The sequence below is a fragment of the Scylla paramamosain genome, chromosome 12 (assembly GCF_035594125.1).
Source record: "Scylla paramamosain isolate STU-SP2022 chromosome 12, ASM3559412v1, whole genome shotgun sequence".
NCBI classification, from domain to species: domain Eukaryota; kingdom Metazoa; phylum Arthropoda; class Malacostraca; order Decapoda; family Portunidae; genus Scylla; species Scylla paramamosain.
Window position 1 is genome coordinate 18,355,448 of NC_087162.1, and position 12,500 is coordinate 18,367,947.

At 41.0% G+C, this 12,500-nt stretch overlaps 1 protein-coding gene across 3 annotated transcripts in view; it reads left to right on the forward strand.

The window, feature by feature from the left end:
• LOC135105805 (uncharacterized) overlaps nt 1-12,500 on the forward strand; it is a 105,453-nt gene that overhangs the window by 22,208 nt on the left and 70,745 nt on the right. Inside the window, exon 1 of one of the 3 annotated variants that reach the window (XM_064014350.1) lies at nt 4,376-4,707. The exons of the other annotated variants lie outside the window; for them this stretch is intronic. The gene's annotated coding sequence lies outside the window, so the exon portion shown is untranslated. Of the gene's footprint in view, nt 1-4,375; nt 4,708-12,500 lie in introns of those variants that run through there. 3 annotated transcript variants of the gene reach the window in all.

Sequence of the window (12,500 nt, forward strand, 5' to 3'; positions counted from 1 at the left end):
ATTTCAAATGGTATTAAAAGACGAAACATTTACGTGCTCACTGAAATTTGCCAAAAGCTACAAATAGGTAACTTTTTTCTTCTTATTATTTTTTTTTCTTTTCTTCATCTTCTTCTTCTCCTCCTTCTCGTTGTTGTTGTTGTTGTTGTTGTTGTTGTTGTTGTTGTTGTTGTTGTTGTTGGGGCTATTGTTGTTGTTGTTTAGTTTTCCTTCTTTTTCTTCGTTATTTTTTCCTCCTTCTCCTCCTCCTCCTCCTCCTCCTCCTCCTCCTCCTCCTCCTCCTCCTCCTCCTCCTCCTCCTCCTCATCTTCTTGTTCTTGTCCCTTCATTAATCCCTTCTTCTGTTCTTGCAATATTCTTGACGAGCCACCTGTATCACTTGACATGCTACAGAAATCACCTACACTTTTCTCATATCCTCCGCTGTGTTGTGTTATCTTCTCATCTTATCTGGGTGATCCTAGCCTACTTCACTGTACTTCATTTCCTGAGCTCCTTTCTCGCCACTTTCTCTGTCGCTCCTCATGACGTGGCCCTACCATCTAAGTCTTGCCAAATAAGTAGATATAAATAGGTAAAAAGAATTGAGGTGAGGAAATACTTGAAAAGAATATTTATCATCATCATAGTCGTGGCAAGTTGTAGTAGCAGTAGTAGTAGTAGTAGTAGTAGTAGTAGTAGTAGTAGTAGTAGTAGTAGTAGTAGTAGTAGTAATAATAATAATAGTAGTAGTAATAATAATAATAATAATAATAATAATAATAATAATAATAATTGCAAGGAACTTATAATCCCTGTCCATGTTGTTGATCCGTTTAATTATCAAACTTCCTGCGGCTGAACTGTGATCCTACCAAGCCAGCCTTGTCCCGGGGATCCTCAGCAGAGATGTGTTTTGGTGGGCAGGTGGGGGAGGCGGGTTGGTAGCTAAGATAGATGGACAGTTATAGTCCGGTAACAATGCTACGTTCATTTCTCGTTGGTTTAATATTTTTTCCTCAAGTCCTCCCGATGTTGGTGACAGTCTTACAAAACAACTGATAGATTGCAGGCAGGTAAGAGCATTTAGCATTGAGGAAGAATACTGTGGCTGTGAGGCAGTCAGGCCACTCAGCTGTTGACTGTACATAAACAACCTGAGACTGTGATAATCTTACAACACCTGACCACTGATAGAGTCCCACCAGATCAAGGAGTTTAAATTAAGGAAGAGCACCTGAACACAGTGGCGGTGAAAGTGAGAGCCACAGGTTACTCGACGTACATAAGCTACTTAAAGCAATGCTTTATTCCCTTCAGGACAGCATCACTGCGTCACTTTAATATTATTCTGGATGCCTGTAGGAAATTTTACTAAATTTTGCATTATATTTTCGTAACTAAAGGATTTAAAAATAATCTTCAGTTACTCATTTACTATTCCTTTATCTATTTATTCTCTTTTTATGTTCTTGCATTTATGATTTTTCTTCTTTGCAGTTAAAGGATTAAAATTTCTCTCCGGCTGATCATCCATTATTTACGCTATTCTCTTTTATCATATTCATGAATTTAGGATTTTTGTCTAACTAAGGACTCAGAAATCCTCTCTGGTTATTCATCCATAAAAAAAAACTGTATATATTTTCTTGATGTAGTCTTAATCTATTTCCTCTGTTCTGACAACACTGAAGTTTGCCAGTTGTCTATAGTACTGAATGGGGCACACTCGTAATACCAAGAAGTAATGAAACAATCGCTCTAAAACGCAAACAGACAAATCACAACGAAAACGGATCCTCTAAACGCGCTCCCCCTCTCATTCATGACCGAGCGGAGTAATTTCATCCTGTGAGGAGGAACTGCACGCGTGACCCCAATTAGCCCCGTGCCGCCAGGGGGACTGCTGAGTAATAGGTGAGTTCATGGCCTGTCCCTGAGGGAGTACTGTGCGCTCTATCTAGGCTACCGATTTTTGTTTTACCTGCTATTACATCGTGAAAATGTTAGTATTTGGAATTAGGTTTTTAGGTCAGATACTAATGTAGATTAAGTTAAAGTTGGATTTCGCTAAGATTGTGTTAGCCAGGTAAGGTTAGTCTAGATTTAGGTCACATATTAATTTAAGATTTTTAAGGTTAAATTAGTTTGGGATAGATCAGTTTTAATTTAGGTTACATTACATTCAGTTATATCAAATAAGCTCTTTCATCGTGATAGGGATCAACTGACGGCGCTAAAGACATTGTAAACAATATTTCTAAGCACCTACAAGATAAGAGGATTAGAAGAAAAGTTAACATTGTCAAGACAGTAAGCTTAGAGGTGCTGTAAAACCATAAGGAAAATATCTCAGAATGGCTTATGATTAAGGAAATGCGCGTTAAGTAGTGAAGAAAGAATTAGATTAAGAGGGGATCTGACGTAGGTTTAAGTGGTATGGGGGAAATAATAAGGAAGACATAAGCAAAATTCTCAGGGATCAGTAATCAGAATAGAACAAGAAATTATGGGTTCAAGCTTAAAAAAGGGATAAGAAGAAATTGGCTCTCAAACAGAGTGGTAGATGAATAGAATAGATTCAGTAATCAGGTTCTTAGTGCTGAGTCTTTAGGGAGCCTTAAAAGAGGATTACATGAATTTATGGATGAGGATGATAGATAGAAATACGTAGGTAGTGAGTTTCATGCAGGGACAGCCACGTGTAGGCTTGACGGGCTTCCTTGCACCTTCTCTTATTTTCTTACTCCTTCCATGTAATTCAATTTTGGTGATATTAGAAATTCAAATTGACCTCACCTTTAGAGTCTCCTACTTCAGTTTTTTTTTTTTTTTTTTTTTTTTTTTTTTTTTTTTTTTTTTTTTAAGGCATAATCATCCGGGTTTTTCATCCATTTTTATTTTACCCTTGGCTGGTCTCCTTGGCACACAAAGAAAAGAAGTTAAGTTTGTTGAATGTTAGCAGCGGGTTGGCAGTGTTGAGAGTAATTTATTCCAGGCCGCTCCTTCTTCTCCCATTGCCTCAGGAAATCAAGTGTAATTCCATCTACTCTTTCAGTCTCTTAGCCCGCGAGCAATCTTCCTAATGTAGCCTTGTAATGGTGCAGCGAGGATGCTGTATTTACTGAGCTTTTCGGTTTCTTTCCTTACACACACACACACACACACACACACACACACACACACACACACACACACACACACACACACACACACACACACACACACACACACACACACACACACACACACACACACACTTTCTCTCTCTCTCTCTCTCTCTCTCTCTCTCTCTCTCTCTCTCTCTCCTCTCTCTCTCATCTCTCTCTCTCTCTCTCTCTCTCTCTCTCTCTCTCTCTCACAGATGGATTTCGTACATGGAAGATAGGACGTGTGTGTGTGTGTGTGTGTGTGTGTGTGTGTGTGTGTGTGTGTGTGTGTGTAGGAGGGAGTAAGTGAAGTGAGGTGAGTGAGTGGCAGGGGGGAGGAGTAATACTGACGCGTGAGGCGAAGTATTGGGTGGAGATGAAAGGAGCAGGAGGAGGAGATGAAGAGGAGGAAGAGGAGGAGGAGGAAAAGGAGTAGGAGGAGTAGGATGAAAAGGAAACAGGAAAAAGAGAGTCTCAATGCTGCATAAATGAGGAGGTTTAAAGGGATGCGATGTAGAGAAAGAGGAGAAGGAAAACGAAAAAGAAAAAAAAAGAAGGAGGGGAAGGAGTGAAACAGGAGCAAGAAAAGAAGAAAAAAGGACAGACAAAGGCAGTAAGAGAATGTAAGTACGTATAGCTAATAAATAAATAAGTAAATAACATCGCTGACAAAAAAAAAAAAACAATAAACATCCAAGGTGTACATACTGGTGAAAATTAATAAAATACAGCAAGGAGGACAAAGGCGAGGAGAGGAACGAGGAGGAGGAACAGAAGTAAGAGAATGAGTCACTGGGACAAATAAAAAATAAATAAATAAATAAATAACCAGAACGTGAGTCAAGATATTTCGTAGACGAGAGAGCCAAGAGAACGTTATGAGCAGTGACAAGAAGGAACAACGCAGCACCAGGAGGAAGAGGAGGAGGAGGAGAAGAAGGAAAAGAGGGAGGATTGACCTTATGACAGATGAAGAAAGCTAAGGAAACAAAATGAGCAACGATATGAGAGAGGTAGAAGAAGAAAAGTGGGAGTAAAAGAGGGAAGAGCCCCAGGGAGTGATAAAGACGAGAGGAAAGGGAACGTGATGAGAAGAAAGCAGGTAAAGATCAGTGTGAGGCGGAGAAGAGGGAAGAGGAGAAATGGGGTCTACCAGTAGGTGATAACGGGGGAAAGAGAGACAGCGAAAGAACAAAGGACAGAACGTGATGACAAAGAAGAAAGAGAAGGACAGAGAGGAGCAAGAGGAGGAGAAGGGGGGATAAGAGGAAGGCAAAGGGGAGATATATACCAGGTGAGGGAAGGGCAAAGGATAGCAAGAGGAGATAGCAAGAGGCAGTGCACTATTGTATTCCGTGTGCCGCAGTGCCGTGGTAGGTGTGTGGCACTAACCCGACCCTGCAGTATGACTAAACCCCCCCACAACCCCAGCCAGTGCCTATCTGAGAGCCACCCAGCACGAGCAGGGCAGCAGCAGTGTGCGGCTGTGTGCGCCCACCAACCAGTGTGCTCTGGACTGTGGCTGAGAGAGGACGTGTGCGCGCGGAGCTCCTCGTTGGCGCTACCATGTGACGTACTGGTATTGTGATCGTGCTTCCCGTTCTCCTTCCTTTGCCCCCTCACCGCCGCGGCCCCTCATCCATCACCGCTAGCGAACGTGACTCGCGCGCGTCCTGTGGAGTCCGGTGGGAGCTTTGTCACAGGATATCCCGTTTAAAAAGGTATTTGACTCACCAAAGCTTAGCGCGTGCCTCCCCCACTCGGCCATTTACTTCACGGAGGAAAGGAAAAACTACTCCAGGCAGAAAATGATACGCAAAAAAATCGTTCGTCTTTTCCGCGAACGTACGTCAGACCTGGAAATGAAAACTTCCTCTCCCCGATAAGCGTTTGTGAGACGTGAAAAGTGATGGCGGGAGAGGATTGCAGGGAGAGGGGAGAGTGGGGAGAGGCGGATCAGATATGCTCCCTTAAATTTCTACCCTCTCTCTCGCAGGATCAAGGGTGAGCGGTGGGAGAAGCTCAGAAGAAAACATCCTGTGCTATATCTCTCTCCCTCTCTCTAGGGGTGGAGGGAGAGTGGCGGGAGAGGGACAGAGGAAAATAATATGTTCTATACTTCTCTTCCTCTCTCTCTGGGTGGAGGGAGAGTGGCGGGAGGAGAGAGGAAAATATATTCTAAGCTTCTCTCCCTCTCTCTTCCTCTGGGTGACGGGGAGAGTGGTGGAAGAGGAAGAGAAAGGAGAGATAAGCATTTTATTTAATATTCTGCCTCTCTAATGAAGGGAAAGTGATGCGGAAGAAAAATGGAAAGGAGACGAACGCAAATATACACCATTCAGCTTTTCTACAATCTCTCTCTCTCTCTCTCTCTCTCTCTCTCTCTCTGTGAAGGGAGAGTGACAGAAGAGGAAGGAAAGAGAGATAAATTCAGATATTCACCCTCTTGCCCTCCTCCTCCTTCCGAGATGAAGGGTGAAGCTGGGAGAGGAAAGGAATGGTGATAAGCTACACTCCATGCCTCTCCCGCTTTCTCCAGTCACTCACTCCCAAATCCCTCCCCTCCTTTCCCCTCTCTCCCGCTCTAACCTTGCCTCCTCTCTCACCTGTCGCCCTCCCTTACCTTTCTCTCCCTCCCTACCTGAGTTTACCTGCGGGGAGAGAGGGCTGACGGAGAAATATCTACTCAGGTGTTGTGTGGGTTTGTAATTTCATACGTGTGTGTGTGTGTGTGTGTGTGTGTGTGTGTGTGTGTGTGTGTGTGTGTGTGTGTGTGTTGCCCTTTCGTGACTTCAAACCCACTGGGATCTTTAATTAATTATCAGGGAAACCTCTTCTCCACTTGGGTACAAAGTCGCATTTCCAGTGCCTCTTTAAATCGCCTGCAGTCTTCCCAAGTCATCCATAAGTTTGAGGGATTTTCTTCATTAATAATTTCGGCCTCGATGAAGGGAAGGGAGTCTTAGGGCAGGTTTATTTTTCTGGTTGTGGTGGTGCTGCTGCTACTGTTACTGCTACTGCTGAGTTTACTACTATTACTACTACTACTACAACTACTACTGCTGCTGCTGCTGCTACTACTACTATTACTGTTGTTGCTGCTTGCTGCGTTTACTACTGGTACTACTGATACTGTTACTACTACTACTGTTACTACCACTGCTATTACTACTACTGCTGCTATTACTACTACTATTACTACTTCTTCTACTACTACTACTATTATTACTACTACTACTACTATTACTACTACTACTACTATTACTACTACTACTACTACTACTACTACTGCATTACACAATACTACTCTGCACTACTGCTTCTAATGTAGCATGCAGCATCAACAAATAACAAGGTCAGTAATAAAAGCCACCACCACCACCACCAGTAATACCACTACTACTACTACTACTACTACTACTACTACTACTACTACTACTACCATCCCAGCAAACTTACCATCACTACTGCTATCACTGCAACCATCAGTGTGAATAGCAATATCAATACGAGCCTTAATAACCAAAGATGCATCACGCACATACACACACACACACACACACACACACACACACACACACACACACACACACACACACACACACACACACACACGTCTGCCTTCACCCTTATCTCCTCACACAGCCTTGGGAAGGAAAGGCATGGGCGGGAAGAACGAATGGATAGGCAAGGATGGAAAGAAGAACGAAGAGGAGCAGGGAAAAGGAGGAGGAGGAGGGAGGAAAATTGAAAAGAGAGAAAGGAGACAAGCTGAAGAGTGGAGGAAGGAAGGACCGTGACAGACCTAGAGAGAGAGAGAGAGAGAGAGAGAGAGAGAGAGAGAGAGAGGTATCAGTACATCAGCGGAAAATGAAGGTGTGGGTGTCATGTTTATGTTTGGCTAGCAGGAAGCGTTGACCGTGTTGTTGATGGCATTATTCTTCCTTCGCCTCCTCCTACCCTTCTTTATTCACCCCTTCCCTTCTTTCTACCCTTCTTTATATTCACCCCTTCCCTTCTTTCTATCCTTCTTTATATTTCCTACCCTCTCTTCTACCTTTCTTTATTCATCCCTTCCCGTCTCTCTTATCTTCTTTATTCTCCCCTATCCTTCCTTCTACCCTTCTTTATCTTTCCTACTCTCCTACCCTTCTTTATTCATTCCTTTCCTTTCTCTTGCTCTTCAGTTTTTCCTTTTGTTCTTCCTTCCTCATTTCTCTATTTTCTCTTCCTTTATTTATCCCATTTTTCCTTTTCTTCCTTCCCTTTCTCTTCACCTTTGTTCATTCCTCCCTTCCTTCTGTCCCTTTTCTTTCATCCCTTCTTTCTACCCTTCTTTGTTCTTCCTTACCTTCTTCCTAACCTACCTTATTTTTCCTTCCTTTCTTTATTCCCCCTTCCTTTTCTCTTACTCTTTATTTTCTTCTTTTCCTTCTGCCCTTCTTTATTCTTCCTTCCCCTTCTTCCATTCTTCTTTATTATTCACTCTTCCTTTTTTCTACATTTCCTTCTTTTTCCCTCCTTCCCTTTTCTTCTTCCTTTCATTTATTTATTGTTTTCTTACTATCTTTACTAATTTTCATTCTTCCTCCCTTTCTTTTCCTTATTATTTTTCCATTCTTCTTTATTTCCCTATCCCCTCTTATTGTTCCTTTCTATTCTCTTCTTGTTATTTCTGTATCACTCGTTTCTTCTTATCTTTCCTAATTCTTTCTTCCTCCTTTATTTATTTTTCCTATGATTCTTCCTCCTTCGTGTCTCCCTATTCTTAAAATTCTTCCTTATTCTTTGTTTTTCCTATTCATTGAAATATTCTTCCTTCTTTTTATTCTATCCGTCTCAGTCCTTACTTTCTTTTTCCTTTTCTATCTTTCTTCCTCCTTCTTTTCTTTTCTTCCTCCTTCCTTCCTTTATCACTAATAGCTGGAGTAGAATAGTTACCCAAACAGCCTTGTAAGGACCTCAGGGTCTGTTGCTGTTTGGTCCTCCTTTGTATTCATTTGTATTCCTTTCATATTCTTTCTCCTCCTCCACTTCGTTTCCTTAACTTTCTCTTGGTTCCATCTTCTCTAATTTCTGGTTATCCTTCCTCCTCCTCCTCCTCCTCCTCTTCGTTTCCTCTTTCGGTTTTCCGCGCTAATAGTAACAAAAGTGTTCACGCGTGTCAAAGGATTGGAAGAGGAGGAAAAGGATGAGGAGGAGGAGAAGGAGGAGGAGGAGGAGAAGGAAAATCAAAGGAAAAGTTGATTAATTAATGAAGAACATGCAATTTATGTTTTCGGTTAAGAGAGAGAGAGAGAGAGAGAGAGAGAGAGAGAGAGAGAGAGAGAGAGAGAGGAGAGAGAGAGAGAGAGGAGAGAGAGAGTTATATCTATAAGTCTTTTAAAGCTTCTTACCTCATATTATATCACGGAACGTTTGTAGGACTCTCTCTCTCTCTCTCTCTCTCTCTCTCTCTCTCTCTCTCCTCTCTCTCTCTCTCTCTCTCTCTCTCTCTCTCTCTGTGGTGTGTGTTTGTGTGTGTGTGTGTGTGAATGGTCACGGTCAGACAGGAAACTGGGAGAAAGATTACGATTATCTCCTTTATTCTCTCTCTCTCTCTCTCTCTCTCTCTCTCTCTCTCTCTCTCTCTCTCTCTCTCTCTCTCTCTCTCTCTCTCTCTCTCTCTCTCTCTCTCTCCATATCACTGACCTCATTAATTCTTTTGGCTATTTTTAACTTTCATCTTTAATAATTTTCTCTCTCTCTCTCTCTCTCTCTCTCTCTCTCTCTCTCTCTCTCTCTCTCTCTCTCTCTCTCTCTCTCTCTCTCTCTCTCTCTCTCTCTCTCTCTCTCTCTCCGTATGTACTTCGTTCTTTCCATTCCTGTTCCCTATTTTCTTCTTCTTCTTCTTCTTCTTCTTCTTCTTCTTCTTCTTCTTCTTCTTCTTCTTCCTTCTTCATCTTCTTTTCTTGTTTTCTTCTATATTTTTCTTCTTTTAACTCCTTTCATCCCTTTCCTTTCATTTCATAAACGCTCTTCCTCTCTCATTATTCCTCCTTCCTCTTCCTCCATTTCCCTCCCTTTTATGTAACTCTCATGTGACTTCCTCTCGCTCTCTCTCTCTCTCTCTCTCTCTCTCTCTCTCTCTCTCTCTCTCTCTCTCTCTCTCTCTCTCTCTCTCTCTCTCTCTCTCTCTCTCTCTCTTCCCTTTCTTATTTACTCTTTCTCTTCTTCCGTCTCCTTTCTGATGTTTTTCCTTTCCCTTTTGTCTTCATCTCCTTCATGTAATATCCTCTCTCTTTTCTCTGTGTCTTCCTCTTCCTCTGTTTACTCCTCTTCCTCATTCCTCTCTTCCTTTCTTTCTGTTTTCTTCTTTTCCGCCTCCTCTTTCTCCTCATATTTCTCTTCGTGAATTTTTTTGGTTTTCAGTTTCGTTTTCTCTCTCTCCTCTCTCTCTCTCTCTCTCTCTCTCTCTCTCTCTCTCTCTCTCTCTCTCTCCTCTCTCTCTCTCTCTCTCTCTCTCTCTCTCTCTCTCTCATTGCCATTAATTGCTCCCATCAAGTAAAATTGTGTAGCTTGTTCCCTTTCTTTTTTCTCATTTTACCTCCTCCTCCTTCTCCTCCTCTTCTTCCTCTTCCTCTTCTCTTTTTCCTCCTCCTCCTCCTCCTCCTCCTCCTCCTCCTCCTCCTCCTCCTCCTCCTCCTCCTCCTCCTCCTCCTCCTCCTCCTCCTCTTCCCATCAGCCTCAAACAGGTCTTCCTGGCTTTTATTCTTCAGTTTTGTTTTTTTTATGTGCCTTCTTTTTCTCCTCTTCCTCCTCGCCTTCTTCCTCTTTCTTTTCTCCTCCTCCTCTCTACTCCTTCCTGGCCTTGGTCCTCTTACTCATCTTCCTGTTCCTCGTCCGTCCTTGTTTTAGTTCTCCTCCTCCTCCTCCTCCTCCTCCTCCTCCTCCTCCTCCTCCTCCTCATCCTCCTCATCCTGCTGCTACTTCTTATCCTCCTTATATATTTCCTCTTTCTTTAATCACCAACGCCTCAGGAACCGTACATGCTGAAGGGTCGCCTCGTTAGTCGGTAGTTAGTTTAGTTAGTCAGTCCTGCGAGCCTTGACCACGACACACCGTTAGGCCTCTTCACTAAGTACAGCTGCTCAAAGTAGGGGTAAAATTTGGACAGTGTTTGAGACAGAAAAGAAACATTCATTAATTTACGTTGGGTTTATAGAGCAAGAGGAACTGGGGATGCTGTAAGTGGAGATGGAGATACTTTTATTTTATTTATTTATTTATTTTTTCTGAAACATCATGTATATACAGTCGCGGTCATAAGTTGTGTCCTGCTTCGTCGTCGTGATGAATCGTAACCAGCTCAGATTGGAAGTTTTGAACAGCGGTGCGTCGTGAGGAGAGGCGTGCGAGGTGTTCAAACCTGAGAACCTGAGCTGGTTACGATTCATCATGGCAACAAAGAATGACACAACTTATGACTGCGACTGTACTACATGCTCTAGATAAAGATCCGTATTCTCAAACGTTTGGGCGTCTCACATAAGAACATAAAATAGGGGAAGCAGCGAGAAGCCGTCAACCGTACACGTGGCAGTCCTTGGGTGAAAAAAAAAACATATCTATTAATTTCTACCTTTCATCCTCATTTATGACTCTGTCTAATTCTCTTTTTACAGCACCTTAATGACTCGGCACTAACAACCTCGTTACTGAGTATTTCATTCATTTATCATCACACCTCGATTACTAGTATCAACAGACTCTAATGAAGGTTGATTTGGATCTGCAAAGGTGTTGTCATGATTGTAGTGATAGATCAATAAATATTCTGTTCCTCCACGAAGAAAACACTGTGAGAACCCAACGAGTGATCTCTGTGGTCTTTGAAAACAGTCACCTTGAGAATAGGAGCCAAAAAATATAAAAAAATGGATAAGTAGTAAATATATTAAATACATAAAATAGTTAAAAAGATAGATGTATAGATAAATAAATTGATAAAGTAGAATCTGGCAACTCCCTCCACCTATCACCTCAGCTTCTCTCAGGCTTTACCGAACTCCTACAACGCACAGCAGTTCATCAGTCCCTAGTGATATTCGACTTGTAAACGTAACATTCCCTGGTATTTGTGACATGGGTTCTCCGGGCAACCGTACCCTAGTCCCAAGGTTGCGCGCTCCCCCGCCTCTCCATCGGCTACTGGTGCTGCTCCTTCCCCCTCAGTCTGCTGCCATCCTGCTCACCTTGTTCGGACCTTTTGCCACCTTGCTCAACCCTTGTTTTTGTGTATGTTATTTATTATTCGTTCCCAGTGTCAAAGATGATTGTGTTTTCTTTCTTGTTTATTCATTATTGTTGTTATTATTATTATTATTATTGTTGTTGTTGTTGTTGTTGTTGTTGTTGTTGTTGTTGTTGTTGTTGTTGTCGTTATTATTATTATTATTATTATTATTTTTATTATTATTATTATTATTATTATTATTATTATTATTATTATTATTATTATTAGCTCAACGGGCATTTATTTTCTTTTTTAGTTGGTGGTACTTTAATTACTTCGTTTTTTTTTTTTTTTTTCATTATAATTTTTCGTATCCTGTCGCAAAGGATGCCATTTTTTTTTCATTTCTTTCTTTTTCTTCTTTTTATTATCACCGTATGTTGTTACTTGCAATTTTTCGTTTTGGACTGGCACTTTGACGCACCTGTTTTACCTTCATTCTCTCTCTCTCTCCTCTCTCTCTCTCTCTCTCTCTCTCTCTCTCTCTCTCTCCTCTCTCTCTCTCTCTCTCTCTCTCTCTCTCTCTCTGCGTCTTTCGTATTCACCTTTTTTTTTTAAATCGTCAATCGTTCACTTTTTTATTTCTTCCTTTTTTTTTTTCTTTTCATTCTTCTCTTCGTTCATCATGTCGAAGGGTCACTTTTTGTCCTGTTGTTTTCTATATCCTATTCCTTTTATTTATTTATTTATTATTATTATTATTATTATTATTATTATTATTATTATTATTATTATTATTATTATTTATTTATTTATTTATTTATTTATTTATTTATTCTTTTTAAGATTTCAGTGGTGTAATATTTTCATGTTACGTTTTCATTATAAAAAATGTTATTAAGTTCGGATGATTAATTGATAGATAGGCAATTTTTTTTCTTCACGTGCTATTTCTATTTTTTATTTATTTATTTTTTTCATGTAATAATTAACTAGTTCAGGATTATTCAGTTAAACATTGTGGAATTACTGACGTGTGTTCGTATTTCTTTTTGTCTTTTCATAACTATTTCCTCATTTTCTTTTCATGAATTTTTCCGTGTAGGGGTTATCATGTTTACGTTTTTTTTTTTTAGTATCACAAGAATATATATATA